Source organism: Lepidochelys kempii, chromosome 2, assembly GCF_965140265.1.
Source record: "Lepidochelys kempii isolate rLepKem1 chromosome 2, rLepKem1.hap2, whole genome shotgun sequence".
Taxonomy (NCBI): Eukaryota; Metazoa; Chordata; order Testudines; family Cheloniidae; genus Lepidochelys; species Lepidochelys kempii.
This window is the reverse complement of record NC_133257.1, coordinates 16191147-16204652: the sequence shown is the minus strand read 5'-3', so window position 1 is coordinate 16204652 and position 13506 is coordinate 16191147.

Sequence of the window (13506 nt, the reverse complement as noted above, 5' to 3'; positions counted from 1 at the left end):
AGTGAGACATTTGGCAAATTATTTGGAAAATTTACAAGTCAAAATAAATTCCTGCACAGTTGAGTCATTTCATGGCTATCAAGGGCCACATTTTTAAAACACGCAGGACTGGAGTATTGGTAGCTTTGTGTTTTCAATCATCTGTGTGCACTGTTGGTAGTATTTACACTCACAAAATCCATTTGTGAGAGTTTGAGGCATGCAAGCCAATGATCAGCTCTATGTACCAGCTACACCGCACTGCTCTGGTGACACAGAGAAGTTGTAGCCCTCATTCAAGTGGCCCGTTAAGCTGGACTTGCAATTGCTTTGTATCATCAGGGCAGCACAAAGTAGCTAGACTAGAATACCCTGATGAATCTGGCCAGTAAATACTATTTTTGGCATAAACTGCATAAAAATAAAGTATGCAAATGATTTGCACCTGCAGCCTTGTTTGGGCACACATGGCCCCTGAGCTGAGGTTCTTGGAAAATGTGTATAGCAGAATTGGAGCGTGTAATTATATGTACAAACTAGAGCTCGACTGGCAGCATCATTTAAAATGGGTGAAAAAAATTCCTTGCAACAGTAATTAGTTAGGGCTAAATCCTTCCTTCAACTGCACTGCTAGAGAAGATTATTCCCCAAGCCTCATCCTCCTGGTGTCCATTGAGGAGAGTGTCCTGTTTCCTCTTCAGTGGGCTAGAACAGTGGTTCTCAAACTGTGGGTCATGACTCCAAAGGGCCAAAGCCAAGATCTTCAGCCTTGGGTGGTGGGGCTCGGGCTTCAGGCTTTGCCCCTCCCTCCCCTGCCCAGGGTGGTAGGGCTTGGGTGGGCTCAGGTTTCGGTCCTGCCTCTTGGAGTCACTAATTTTTGTTTTCAGAAGGGGGTCATGGTACAATGAAGTCTGAGAACCCCTAGCCTAGAAAATATGCAACAGAAGAGGTATGCACCAGGATTGACCCTGGCACGATATACAGTAGGAGTAACACGCCTTCACCACCCCAGCAGACCACTGTGTGATGCTCGAGGCATAATTTTGCCCTTTGACTTATCTGGAGAAGCAGGGGCCTTGCAATATTTTCTTCTCAGAAACCTCGTTATGGAGAAGAGGAATTGATAATGGGTCAGAGATCCTTGAACCTGCAAGCTAGAGGTGAAAATCCAGCGTGGGCTGGTCACGGCTGGAAGTTGTTCCTGTCTGACAGCTCTTTGTTGGTCCACGAGAAATGAGCAAGCGGATTCTATTCAGTTGCTGATGGACAAGGATCCAGTATGTGAAAGCCACCATCAGAACTGGCCACCTTGTTGGTAGTCTCAGCTGCAAGGCTTGGAGACTGTTCTGTTCTCTTAGGGTATGGCCACATGACAGCTGGAGCTGTAATTTGCAGCTTGTGGAGATATGCATGCGCCAACTTTGACCAAACTAACATGATACAAATGGCAGCGTAGCTGAGACGTGCAGGCAGCAGCATAGGCTAGCTGCTCCAAGGACAATCCCATCTGTGAGGCTGGGTACACAGGTGGGGGGCCCATGCAGCTACGGCTACACTGCTATTTTTAGCACACTGGCTAGATCAAAGCTAGTGCAAGTATGTCTGCCCGAGCTGGAAATTGTACCTCCCGCTGCAGTGTAGCTGTAGTCATAGAGGTGCTTCAGAGCAGGACTAAGGCCCATTGGCAGCGCAGTGTGGGAATGGTAGCACTGCGTGAATAGAAGGCTGAGATTCCTCAGGGACGAAATGCGGCAGCTTTCACATGCACTAAACTGAATTAGCCATTCCAATTTCCTCCTTTAAATTTGGAGTGTGTGCAGTTGGATCTGACAGGTATGCTCATGGAGCTCCTGACTGGCAGCTGGATATACAAGCAACACATTGTAACGGACTGAATGGAATACCGTGAATGAGAATGCGTGGGAGTAAAAAAGAAAAAGAAAAAAAGCCTCCCGGAATCTAAGTCAACAGAGGGGCCTGTTTCAGTACAGCTGTTATTTCTATTGCAGAAGTGGCTAAAGGCCCTGATAAAGAATTGGGGTCCCTGTGTGCTACGTCCTATACAAACAAATACCAGTTCCTGGCACAAAAAGCTGGGAGGTGGAGAAAACAAAGGTGGGGAGGACCCGGTAAATGGGGACACAATCCAAATTAACGGAATAAGAAGTTGGTGTCAGCACGCACTGCCTAGCCATTGTGGGGTGAATGGTGGGTGTCATGGCAAAGGTGCGTTTTAAGCAGAGATTTGACAGGGGGTGAGGTAACGGCTTTGCAGATTTTTTAGAGAGCAGTGTTTGATTCCTTCCTCCCTGGGTATTATAGTAAAGGAGTCACTTCTGGCTTCTTTGCAGCTATTTTATTAACACAAAAGGGGTTTCTAAATTCAGAACATTGAGCACCTACATAAACTGATTTACTTTTTATCCCCTTTTTATTAACTTTTAAAGGAAAAAAGATAAGGACAAATTGCAACTGTAATGCTCCCACCATCATGCATCATTTTCAGAGCTTGAACCCTGAATTTTCAGTTTTGTAACACTTGAGCTACAGGGTGCTCATGAGACAGAGAAGCGACAAAGGAGGAAAGAAAGGGCACAACAGTCCAGCCAACAACTATGTCTCCTCCAAGATTACACCTGTCACTTCTGTGGGAAAATCTGCAGGGCATAAATTGGGTTCCTCAGCCACTTAAAAACTCGCCAATGAACCCCATTGGCAGACATCATCCTCTCACTGAGGGATAGCCGAAGAAGAAGAAGATTAGATAGTGGTGTTACCCGGGCTTCTTTCAACCCAAAGCTCTTGGTAACTTTTACTCAGTGCGAGGTGGTGTCAGGAAATAAATCAGGGGAGACACGGCCGTCCTACTGATAGATGGCTGGCAGAAACAGGACAACACAAGAGTGCTTTCACTTTAAGCTAAACTTTACTTAGTCTCAAGCACTTATACACACATCCGCAAGAGGTTAGTAAAACACCCCCACTCCTTGATAATTACCAAAGCTGAGCGTGGCTTTTGAGTGGCACAGCGGCAGTCACTGGGAAACACAAGATGCATCCAGAGAGAGAGAGTCCGGTCCTGAAGAGTCCCCATACCTCAAACTTTTCCCCCTTATTTATACATGAGTAATAGAATGACATATCTCTTAAAGAAAACTTGTTAAGCAAGCGGTTCCAATGGGCAAGCAAGAGGCTCCTGATTATCGATTAACCAGGTGTGAGTTTTTGAAGAGTTTGCAGTCTTGAGGCCCCAATAGACATTTCTGGGGCACATCCTGCTCTTCTAAGATGCATGTATCAGCAACTTCAACGCAATTCTTATCAGGAAGGATGTGGGGGTCAAGCTGCCCTCTCTGTGGCACCCAAAAACACCCTTCCCCTCCTGCCTTGATTAAGCTAAGCCTGCTGACTTGGCTAATTTACAGCCTGCTGACTTGGCTGCTTTTAGTAATAAGTCATAGTGGTTTCAGGCACTTTACTGGTTTGCCAAAGTCTCCCCGTACAGTAGCAATAGAAGGCTGTTTTCTCAGAAATGGGGAAATGGACCTCTGGGTCTGCAATTTTTGAAGGTTGTGAGTGATGCAGGAATTTCCCTTCCCCGTGAGTTTGGTGCTTGAGAACAGGAGATAGTGAAAACATTGGCAAGAGGCAAACATAGTGTGAGCAGGTGCCTTTCACAGCCGTCCTCTGTGCATGTGTTGTACCTGAGTCCCACCTGCGATGCCCTCGGAATTCCGTCTCCTCGATCACAATTCCAGTTGTGCTGAATCTTGTGCTGGGTTACGGATGTTGATTACCAGCTGCCAGGGGATACTCATGACTTTAGAAATGATTAAAGGGAGGTGGATTGAGGCCATGTTTCCTTCAGTCAAACAGGAGAATTGCTGTCAGACCCAGAGACCCAGTGTTTTTTCTTCCCTTAAGAGTAAAAGCATTTATATGTTTGACCAGCTGGGGTTGGAGAAGTCCCTTCCAGCCTCTGTGTAGCTGACCGTAGCCAGCTCTTGCATACAAGTAGAAATCTGCTTGTGACCATTAGCTGACCTTCCTCCTGAGTGACTCTGCTCATGGCACAATTCCAGTTAGTCTATTTCTGCCCCATCATGTCCTTACTTATCTTCCTTAATATAAATAATATACATAATAAAACAAGTCATTTTAGATTAAAGGATGTGAATGCTCTTTGAATGGAAAATCATAACACTAGTAATAATAATACCCAGCTCTTACATAGTGCTTTTCCCCAGTAGACCTCCAAGCGCTTTACAAAATATCATTATCCTCATTTTCCATATAGGGAAACTGAGGCACAAAGAGGCAAAGTGATTTGCCCAAGGTCACTGACAGAAATAGAGTCCCAGTCCAGGGCTTAATCCACTAGGTCACGTTGCCTCCCAGGAAGCTCAGTGAGATCAGAGATGGCTTTTGCTATTTCTTCCAACCCCAGTTCTTCTAGTCTGTAATGGGGTGTCCACCCCACACAAGCCCTGAGTGGGATAATGTGGGCTAGGAGGGGCCAATTAACCTTATATGCTGCATCAGGAGGGGAACCAGGGACTGACAGGGCCTAATGGCTGCTGAAACTCAGCTGGGGAGGAGCTGGGATAGGCATATAAGACAGGAAATGAGAGCAGGAAGGGACTGCAGAGAGGTCTGTAGTCACTCCCTGGAGGGAAAGGGAGTTGGCCAGAGACAAGGAGGAGATCCAGGGAGGAGAGTGAGCCCTGGGGCCCAGCCCAGCCTGGCCCTGCCCTGCCCTGCCCTGCCCTGTCCTGGACTGGATTGGTCTGGGGAGTCTTAGAAAAGGCCTTGAGGGGTGAAGTAGCCACAGAGAGCAGCGGAGATAGAGAGGTGGGGTATGAAGGAGCTCAGAGAAGCAGCAACAGGGTCTGAGACTGAGCAAAGCTGGCTTGCTAGTCACAGGTTAAAATCTAACGTAGCAGGTGGGCCCAGGTCCCCTACCAGCCACTGGGAAGTGGCATAGGACCTGGAGATGTGGAATGGAAGGCCATCTGAGGTAGCATCTGGACAGGTTCTCTGGTGGACCTTTTTACCCCAGAAGCCGGGGGAGGGCACTGCATAGTGACCTGGCCAGAGGGCTGAGTCATGATGAGGCAGAACCCTGATTCACAGAAAGAGAGGGACTACAGCATGAGCAACTGACAGAAGGTGGCACCAGATGGGGTGAGAGCTAATGCCCAGACCTAGCCTCAAGAAAGTCCACCTGTAGTGAGGGGACCCCTTCACATATTCTTTATGCTATTTTGAAGGCATTTTTCAATAAAACTATGTGGGATATAAAATTACCCTTGTAGCTACACTGACATACCTACAATGCTGGCAACTCTCATTTGGTCAAATATGCATCCGTGACAAACCCCGCATGTAATACTGTGAGGCACTTGAAACCAGTGCCTGAGGCTGATCGCATCTGAGGTAAGCCAGGAGCAACTGCGCTGAAGCCTATAGAGTTCTGCCAGCATGGACGAGATCGCCATAGTGTGGGATCAGAATCCAGCCTAAAGAACATTCCTGCGTTAGAGGCTGGGAAAAGTACCAGATGAACTAACAGATTCTGTGGTCGCCGCTCTACAAAATGGCTAATACCAGAGATGTGTGTTATACATTCCAAAAGATGACCTCACCCACACTGGGCATCTTAGAATTTCTTTCTCAAGGACAGTAGGATTCTGCAGTGGGATAGCATCACTGAGGAGTGCACAGGCCCAGCTTTGGGAATATGTGTCCGTGTGTGCACTCATTCTTCAGGCTTCCAGCTGAACACATTGGATTAGTCAACATTTTTCTCCTACCCTTTCATCTGAAAAGAGAAACAGTTTCACAGGAGACAAACACAAAGTTAAATTCCCTTCCCCCCACATCCCACATGTCTGTCTTGGGAGTTGAATTATTTGTGATTAATAGTGGGCCCGATCTTTAGGTGGTGTAAATCAGTGACACTCCATTGACTTCGGTTGGGTTATGCCCCTGTATACCAGCTGGGGATCTGAATCAATATAGGGTGAAAACCATAGAATGAGAAGGGACCATGAAGGGACCATGCAAGGGTCATGTAGTCTAACCACTGTCTAGTCTCTGTTTTTGGTTAGTAAATATTTGGCAATTTAATTGGAATATGTCAGTTTTTGCCTGCATGAACTAATTAAGTAGTGAGGGCCCAATGTTCTGGATTCATACATGTGCAACTCTCCTAATGTCACTGGAGTCACTCCTGATTCTCACCAGCATCTGTGAGAAGAGAATCAGGTCCTGAGTGAGTAGGATCACTGACTTTAAGGCTCTGCATCCTTTCAGCCCCCAGTTGTGGGGAGGGCAGGCGGCAGCTCAGTTGACCGTCGAGTGGTGGCACTGCTCAAGTCTCCCACAGGACCAATGGTGGCCTTCCAGAAAAGGGAGGGAAGCGAGAATTCGATGTGGAAAAAACAAGTGGAGCATTTTATAAACAAAAATGAGCTTTGAGGCCATCGTTAGACATAACAAAGTAGTAAAGGGCAATGGTTGACATCCAGTCCCCCCTTGGAGCCCTTGGCAAAACTCCCACTGACTTCAATAGGGTCAGGATTTCAACATCTATATTGCTTTAAAGTTCAGCTTTTAAGTAAGTTGGCCCAGGCCATTGAGAGAACTCATGTGGTAGCCAGGAATGCAGGAGTTCATGGCTACCAGCCCATATAGCCATCTTGGCACCACTTTTTCCTTGAGAAATAGCTGCTTAACAGGCAACTGAGAGAACCCTCCTGCTATATTTTATCTCCTTGCCTTCGGTGGGACACATTCTTATCGGCAGAGATAACTACTATCCCTGAGAAGCTGAAATGCAATGTTGGCATGTGCTGGAGCGGTGCTGTCCGAATGCTCACAGGCTTGACAATATTGGGGTGGGGGTGATATTTTCTTGTCTGTGAGGCCCTTTTGGTATCTCTAAGGGCGAGGACTCATGTTCCCCTGTTTGCCATTACCTGATGTTTTTATTAATGGTTTAATTTCCCCCTTTCCATTCAGTTCTGTGCTCATTGGAACTGGTGCAGGAGGAGGGGCCCCAGCACTGAGTGCCAGTTGCAAGCACTACACTGTTCCCTCTATTAAGCAGCCAAACGCTAAATAAGAAGGAAGCCTCCTCCCTCAGACTGGCTGCAGCAAAAAGGCAACGACAGCTGGAGGAACCCAGTTGCAAGAGCAGCTCTGCTACCTGTCTGGCTTCTTTTAAAGCCAGAGAATGGCTCTCAGCTTTTACCTTCTATGAGACAATAAACTCAGAGACGGCCTCTTTCCCCCAGATATACAGAACCACGTTCTGATCTCATTCTGATCTGTAAGAGCAGAGTAACTCCACTAAAGGCAATGAGAAGAAAGAGGGTCCAAGGACAGGGTAGGCCCATTACTCAATGAGGGGGGAAAGACAATGACAGGAAATGGCAGAAGTGCTGAATAATTATGTTTCAGTTTTCACCAAAAAGGTTAATAGCTATTGAACATGTAACATAGCAAACGCCAGTGAAAACGTGGTAGGATCTGAGGCTAAAATAGGGGAAGAACAAGTTAAAAATTACTTGGACAAGTGACAGGTTTCAGAGTAGCAGCCGTGTTAGTCTGTATCAGCAAAAACAACAAGGCCATCCTTGTGGCACCTTAGAGACTAAATAAATACATTTGTTAGTCTCAAAGGTGCCACAAGGACTTCTCGTTGTTTAGACAAGTTAGTTGGCTTCAAATTGCCAGGGCCTGATGAAATACATCCTAGAATACTCAAGGAGCTGACTGAGGTGATATCTGAGCAATTAGAGATTCTCTTTGAAAACTCATGGAAGACAAGAAAGATTCCAGAGGACTGGAAGAGGGCAAATATAGTGCCCAGCTATAAAAAGGGGAATAAGAAAAACTCAAGGAATTACAGACCAGTCACCTTAACTTCAGTACCCAGAAAGATAATGGAGCAAATAATCATACAATCAATCAAACACCTAGAATATAAGAGGGTGATAAGTAACAGTCAACATGGATTTCTCAAGTACAAATCATGTCAAACCAACCTAATAGCTTTCTTTGAAAGGGCAACAAGCCTTGTGGATGGGGAAAAGCAGTAGATATGGTATATCTTGAAAATAAGGCTTTTGATACTGTCTCACATGACCTTCTCATAAATAAACTAGCGAAACACAGCCTAGATGGAGCTACTATATGACGGGTGCATAACTGGTTGGAAAACCGTTCCAGAGAGTAGTTATCAGTGGTTCACAGTCAAGCTGGAAAGCCATATCAAGTGGGGGTCCTGCAGGGGTCGGTCCTGGGTCTGGATTTGTTCAATATCTTCTTCAATGATTTAGATAATGGCATAGAGAGTACACTTATAAAGACTGCGAATGATACAAAGCTGGGAGAGATTGCAAGTGCTTTGGAGGATAGGATTAAAATTCAAAATGATCTGGATAAACTGGAGAAATGGTCTGAAGTAAATTGGATGAAATTCAATAAGGACAAATGCAAAGTACTCCACTTAGGAAGGAACAATCAGTCGCACACATGCAAAATGGGAAATGACAGCCTAGGAAGGAGCACTGCGGAAAGGGATCTGGGGGTCATAGTGGACCACAAGCTAAATATGAGTTAACAGTTGCAAAAAAAACAAACATCATGCTGGGATGTATTAGCAGGAGTGTTGTAAGCAAGACACAAGAAGTAATTCTTCCACTCTACTCCATGCTGATTAGGTCTCAACTGGAGTACTGTGTCTAGTTCTGGGTGTCATAGTTCAGGAAAGATGTGGACAAATTGGAGAAAGTCTAGAGAAGAGCAACAAAAATGATTAAAGGTCTAGAAAACATGACCTATGAGGGAAGATTGAAAAAATTGGGTTTGTTTAGTCTGGAAAAGAGAAGACTGAGAGAGGACATGATAACAGTTTTCAAGTACATAAAATGTTAGAAGGAGGAAGGAGAAAAATTTGTCTTGTTAAGCTCTGAGGATAGGACCAAGAAGCAATGGGCTTAAATTGCAGCAAGGGAGGTTTAGGTTGGACATTAGGAAAAACTTCCAAACTGTCAGGGTGGTTAAGCACTGGAATAAATTGCCTACGGAGGTTGTGGAATCTCCATCATCAGAGATTTTTAAGAGCAGGTTAGACAAACAACTGCCAGGAATGGTCTAGATAATACCTAGTCCTGCCATGAGCCATGGACTAAATGAACTAACGAGGTACCTTCCAGACCTACCCTTCTACAATTCAAAAATTACTGAAATCAGAATCTGGCTTCCATGAGCTCCATCTCTGTTCTTAATGGATCCTATCTTTCTTTTACCAGCTGTGGAGCACTGATCAACTTGCATTTGACTATCAGTAGAACATCATCTACTTTTCTACCTTGTTAGGAAAATAAGACAACCTTGTAAAATGGATTAAAAATCAAGAAAATACTTACCTGTTATGTGTCCAGCAGAATTTGAAACCTTATTTAAGGAGGAGCCGGATGTTAATATCATTGCTTTGGAGCAGGGGTAGGCAAACTTTTTGGCCAAGGGCCACATCTGAGTATGGAAATTGTATGGTGGGCCATGAATGCTCACGAAACTGGGGATTGGGGTGTGGATGGGGGGGTGAGGGCTCCCGCTGGGGGTGCAGGCTCTGAGATGAAGGAGAGTGGGACCAACGGGTTCGGAGGGGGTGAGGGCTGGGGCAGGGGATTGGGTCACTGGAACGGGTCAGAGGTGCAGGATCAGGGTGGTGCTTACCTCAAGCAGCCCCCGGAAGCAGCAGCATGTCCGCCCTCTGGCTCCTATGCGGAGGCGCAGCCAGGTGGCTCTACATGCTGCGTGGGGCGGCGCTTGGGGCGGGGGCAGTGTGCAGAGCCCCCTGGCTGCCCCTACATAGGAGCTGGAGGGAGGACATGCTGCTGCTTCCGGGAGCCACGCGGAGCCATGGCACACATGGAGTTGGGCAAGCCCCAGACGCCGGTCCTCGACAGGAGCTCGAGGGACAGATTAACATGTCTGAAAGGCCAGGTGTGGCCCCCGGGCCGTAGTTTGCCCACCCCTGCCTTGGAGCCTAGATAGAATCTGAGGTACATTGTGATTTACCGCTTGCTAACCACTTTGTTCCATTTCATTGTGAGACACATCTAGAATAATGGATAACTGAGTTCAAAGTTGTACGGCTCATGCAGGGAGAGAAGTGAGGAGTGGAAGTCTTTAAACTACAGGACGTAACAGTGAGAGTTAAGGAGCTCAGTGCACTCATTTTATTTAAAAAAAGGTTAACAGGTAACTTGATCAAGCTTTGCAAGTACATACACAGGATGAAGGTATTTGATGCTCTCTCAGCTAGCAGATATGGACATCACGAGACCCAGTCGCTGGAAGTTGAAGCTAGATAGACTCAGACTGGAAGTGAAGTGCACCTTTTTTACAGTGAAGATAATTAACAATTGGAACAACTTTGATTTCATAGCATTTAAGGCCAGATGGGACCATTAGGTCTTCTAGTCAGGGGTTCTCAGACTGGGGGTTGGGACCCCTCAGGGGGATGCGAGTTTATTACACGGGGGATCGTGAGCTGTCAGCCTCCACCCCAAACCCTGCTTTGCATCCAGCATTTATAATGGTGTTAAATATTAAAAAATGTTTTTAATTTATAGGGGGTGGCGGAGTCGCACTCAGAAGCTTGCTATGCGAAAGGGGTCACCAGTACAAAAGTCTGAGAAACACTGTTCTAGTCTGATCTCCTGCATTTCACAGGCCATTCAATTTCAGCCCATTACACACTGGGTTAACGCCCGCTAATGTGGGTTAGACTAAAGCATTTTAGTTTTCAGGACACTAAAGGGGCGTGTGCCACAGGCACAGAACAATTAATATCAAGGTGCCACAAGTGCCCAAGGCCCCTTCAATGGCAGGAAATTGATTAGGTGGGATATGCCCAGAAAATCCCATCAGGTGATCCGTGCTCCATGCTGCGGAGGAAGGCAAAGCCCCCTGCCCCAGGGCTCTTGCTAATCTGCCATGGAGGAAAATTCCTTCCTGACCCCAAATCTGGTGATCAGTATGACCCTGAGCATTTTAACAAAACACACCAGCCAAGCACTTAAAAATAGGATTTTCTGGACCAGCTCAGAGCACTGGTCCACCCCCAAACAGTGTCCTGTCTCTAACTGTGGCCAATCTTTGAAGCTTCAGAGGAGGAGGGCGGGAAATAACCTTAGATAGGCATGTGGTGAATTCTCCATGATTTGAGGACTTTAAATCAAGATTAAATGTTTTTCTACAAACCATAGCTCTAGTTTGACCACCAGTTTTTCAGCTCAAGGCAGGATTCACTGGGTGAAATGCTATGGCCTATTTGAGGTCAGATGAGTTGCTCATAATGGTCCCTACTGGCCTGAAGAGCTATGAAAACTCTTAATGGCTCTTGGCAGCAGTTTGGCAAACTATGAACTGCTGCAGTCTGTGTTAAATGAGAACCTGAATTTCCTAGTCAGTGTCTGTTTTAATGGATAAACATAACCGGTTAGTGCTTATGCTGACTAAAGCATTCACACACACACACACTGAATATATTGGTAAGGGGGCTGGATGCCCCAGGGGATTTGTAATGGGGTTACACTGGCCCTAATCCTAGCCAAATCAATAGCGTCTGAAAGCTCTGACTGAAGTATGGTTACCATGTGATGACCATCAACTGGTCTGTGTGTGCTGAGCTGTTGAGTTCCCAGTGGACAGGTGTCCACATCCCAAAAGCTGCCATTACCACTGGCAGCCTCAGGAGAGATGCAAATTAATGAAGGAACCTGGAGAATGAAACACTCAGGATGAATGGTCAGAGGTTAATAGAATGACCAAATGCCCTGGAAAACCCATGGGCCCAATGTCTGGGGCCTGTCCTAACCAACTGGTTACATTCACAAAAATGGTTCTTCATCCTGATTTTGTAATGCAGGATGGGGTCGGGGGCTCAGTGTTGCTGCGTTTCCTGCATCTACTCAGGACATTCCTGCTGAATGCTGTTGGCATTGCTTGGCCTCCATATCTGGGAGCAGAAGAGAGGCACTGCTGCTGAGGGTTCAGAGGTATGAGGAGGTGCAAAGAATGTGGGCTCCTTCTGAGATGTGACATTCTGGACTCCTCTCCAGATCTTATCTCTTGATTCAGTTGAGGATTGGCCCTGCTTTGAGCAGGGGGTTGGACTAGATGACCTCCCGAGGTCCCTTCCAACCCTGAGATTCTTATGATTCTATGATGACAAGGGCTTGGGTCAGGTAGGCAGGTGGAAGTGAAAATGCAGCAAGACAAATGAAGGGAATGGGGGTGGCTGAGAAGAAAAGAGGGAGTGTTGCTGGTGGATGAGAGGGAATGTGGGTAGGTGAGAGAGTGGGGCTGGCAGCAGAGACAAGTAAATACTGAGAGGGGGAGAGAAGACAGATGAGAAGAAGTTGAAATGAGGAACGGGAGGAGAAGAATATAGAAAATGGAGAACAGGAAAAAAACGCAGGTGGATAAGACTCTGTATCTAGAAACTGGTAGCAGAGGAGACAAATAGCCATTTCAAAGGAGGTAGCTAATACAGTCACAACGAGCCGCTTCTCCCACCCCACTCTTCACTATGGTGTGCCTGACTCTCATTGTGGAAGGGGGAAGGAGTGTAGTTGGCTGAGGAAAGGGAGAGTGAAGAGGACAGCTATTTCCCCCAGGCCAGCTGCAAACCCATAGACGGCTGAGCTCTCCCCCAGCGTATCAAGGTGTCCTAGTATTTCACAAGGAAAATCTGTTCCCCATATGGAGGGAAGCTAACAACTGTTCCTGGTCCCCATGCTCTACCTGTCCTGGCCCCATGTTGGCCATCCTGCACCTTTCATGAGCACAAAACACCTTTTACAACACACTTAAGTGCACCGAGGATTCCATCTCTTCCTGCAGTGCCCAGATTAGGCCACTCCTGCAGCAATGGAGATGCTGGGCCTCGTTCTCTTCTCACATACGCTGGTGCAAACCTTTGAAGTCCATGGCCTTACACTGGTGCAGATGAGTGGCGTTAGGCCCCATGTTCTGAGACACACACCTGTCCTCCCCCGCCAGGGGGCCAAACGCTGCACCAATACTCGCATTAAAGCCGGATCTTTTGCAGCTGCATTGAAAAGAATGGCACGGCCTGTGGAGGAAGGTGCTAATTGTAAGACTGCAGGATCTGGCTCAGAGTTGCTATCTGGATTGTAACTCCCCTGACTTTAGTCAGTTTAAGCTGGATCAGTAAAAGCTATTTTAACCTGATTCATCTTTGGGGGAATGAATTGACCACGTTCTGTTCTTCCTCACTTTAAGGAAGAGACAGAGTCTGAATTCACACAGGCACAAATTTAGAGGCGTGAGGGAATATTGTGCCTGACCTTGGTGCAGGGGCATCATTGCCCCCCCCCCAACCCCCTGCCAAGGCTTTTCCTGGCTCCTCACCAGCTGGTGCTGTAGTGTCTTTTCTGGTCCTGCCGAGGCTGCTGTGGGGTGGGCCATGCCTCCTAATCATTG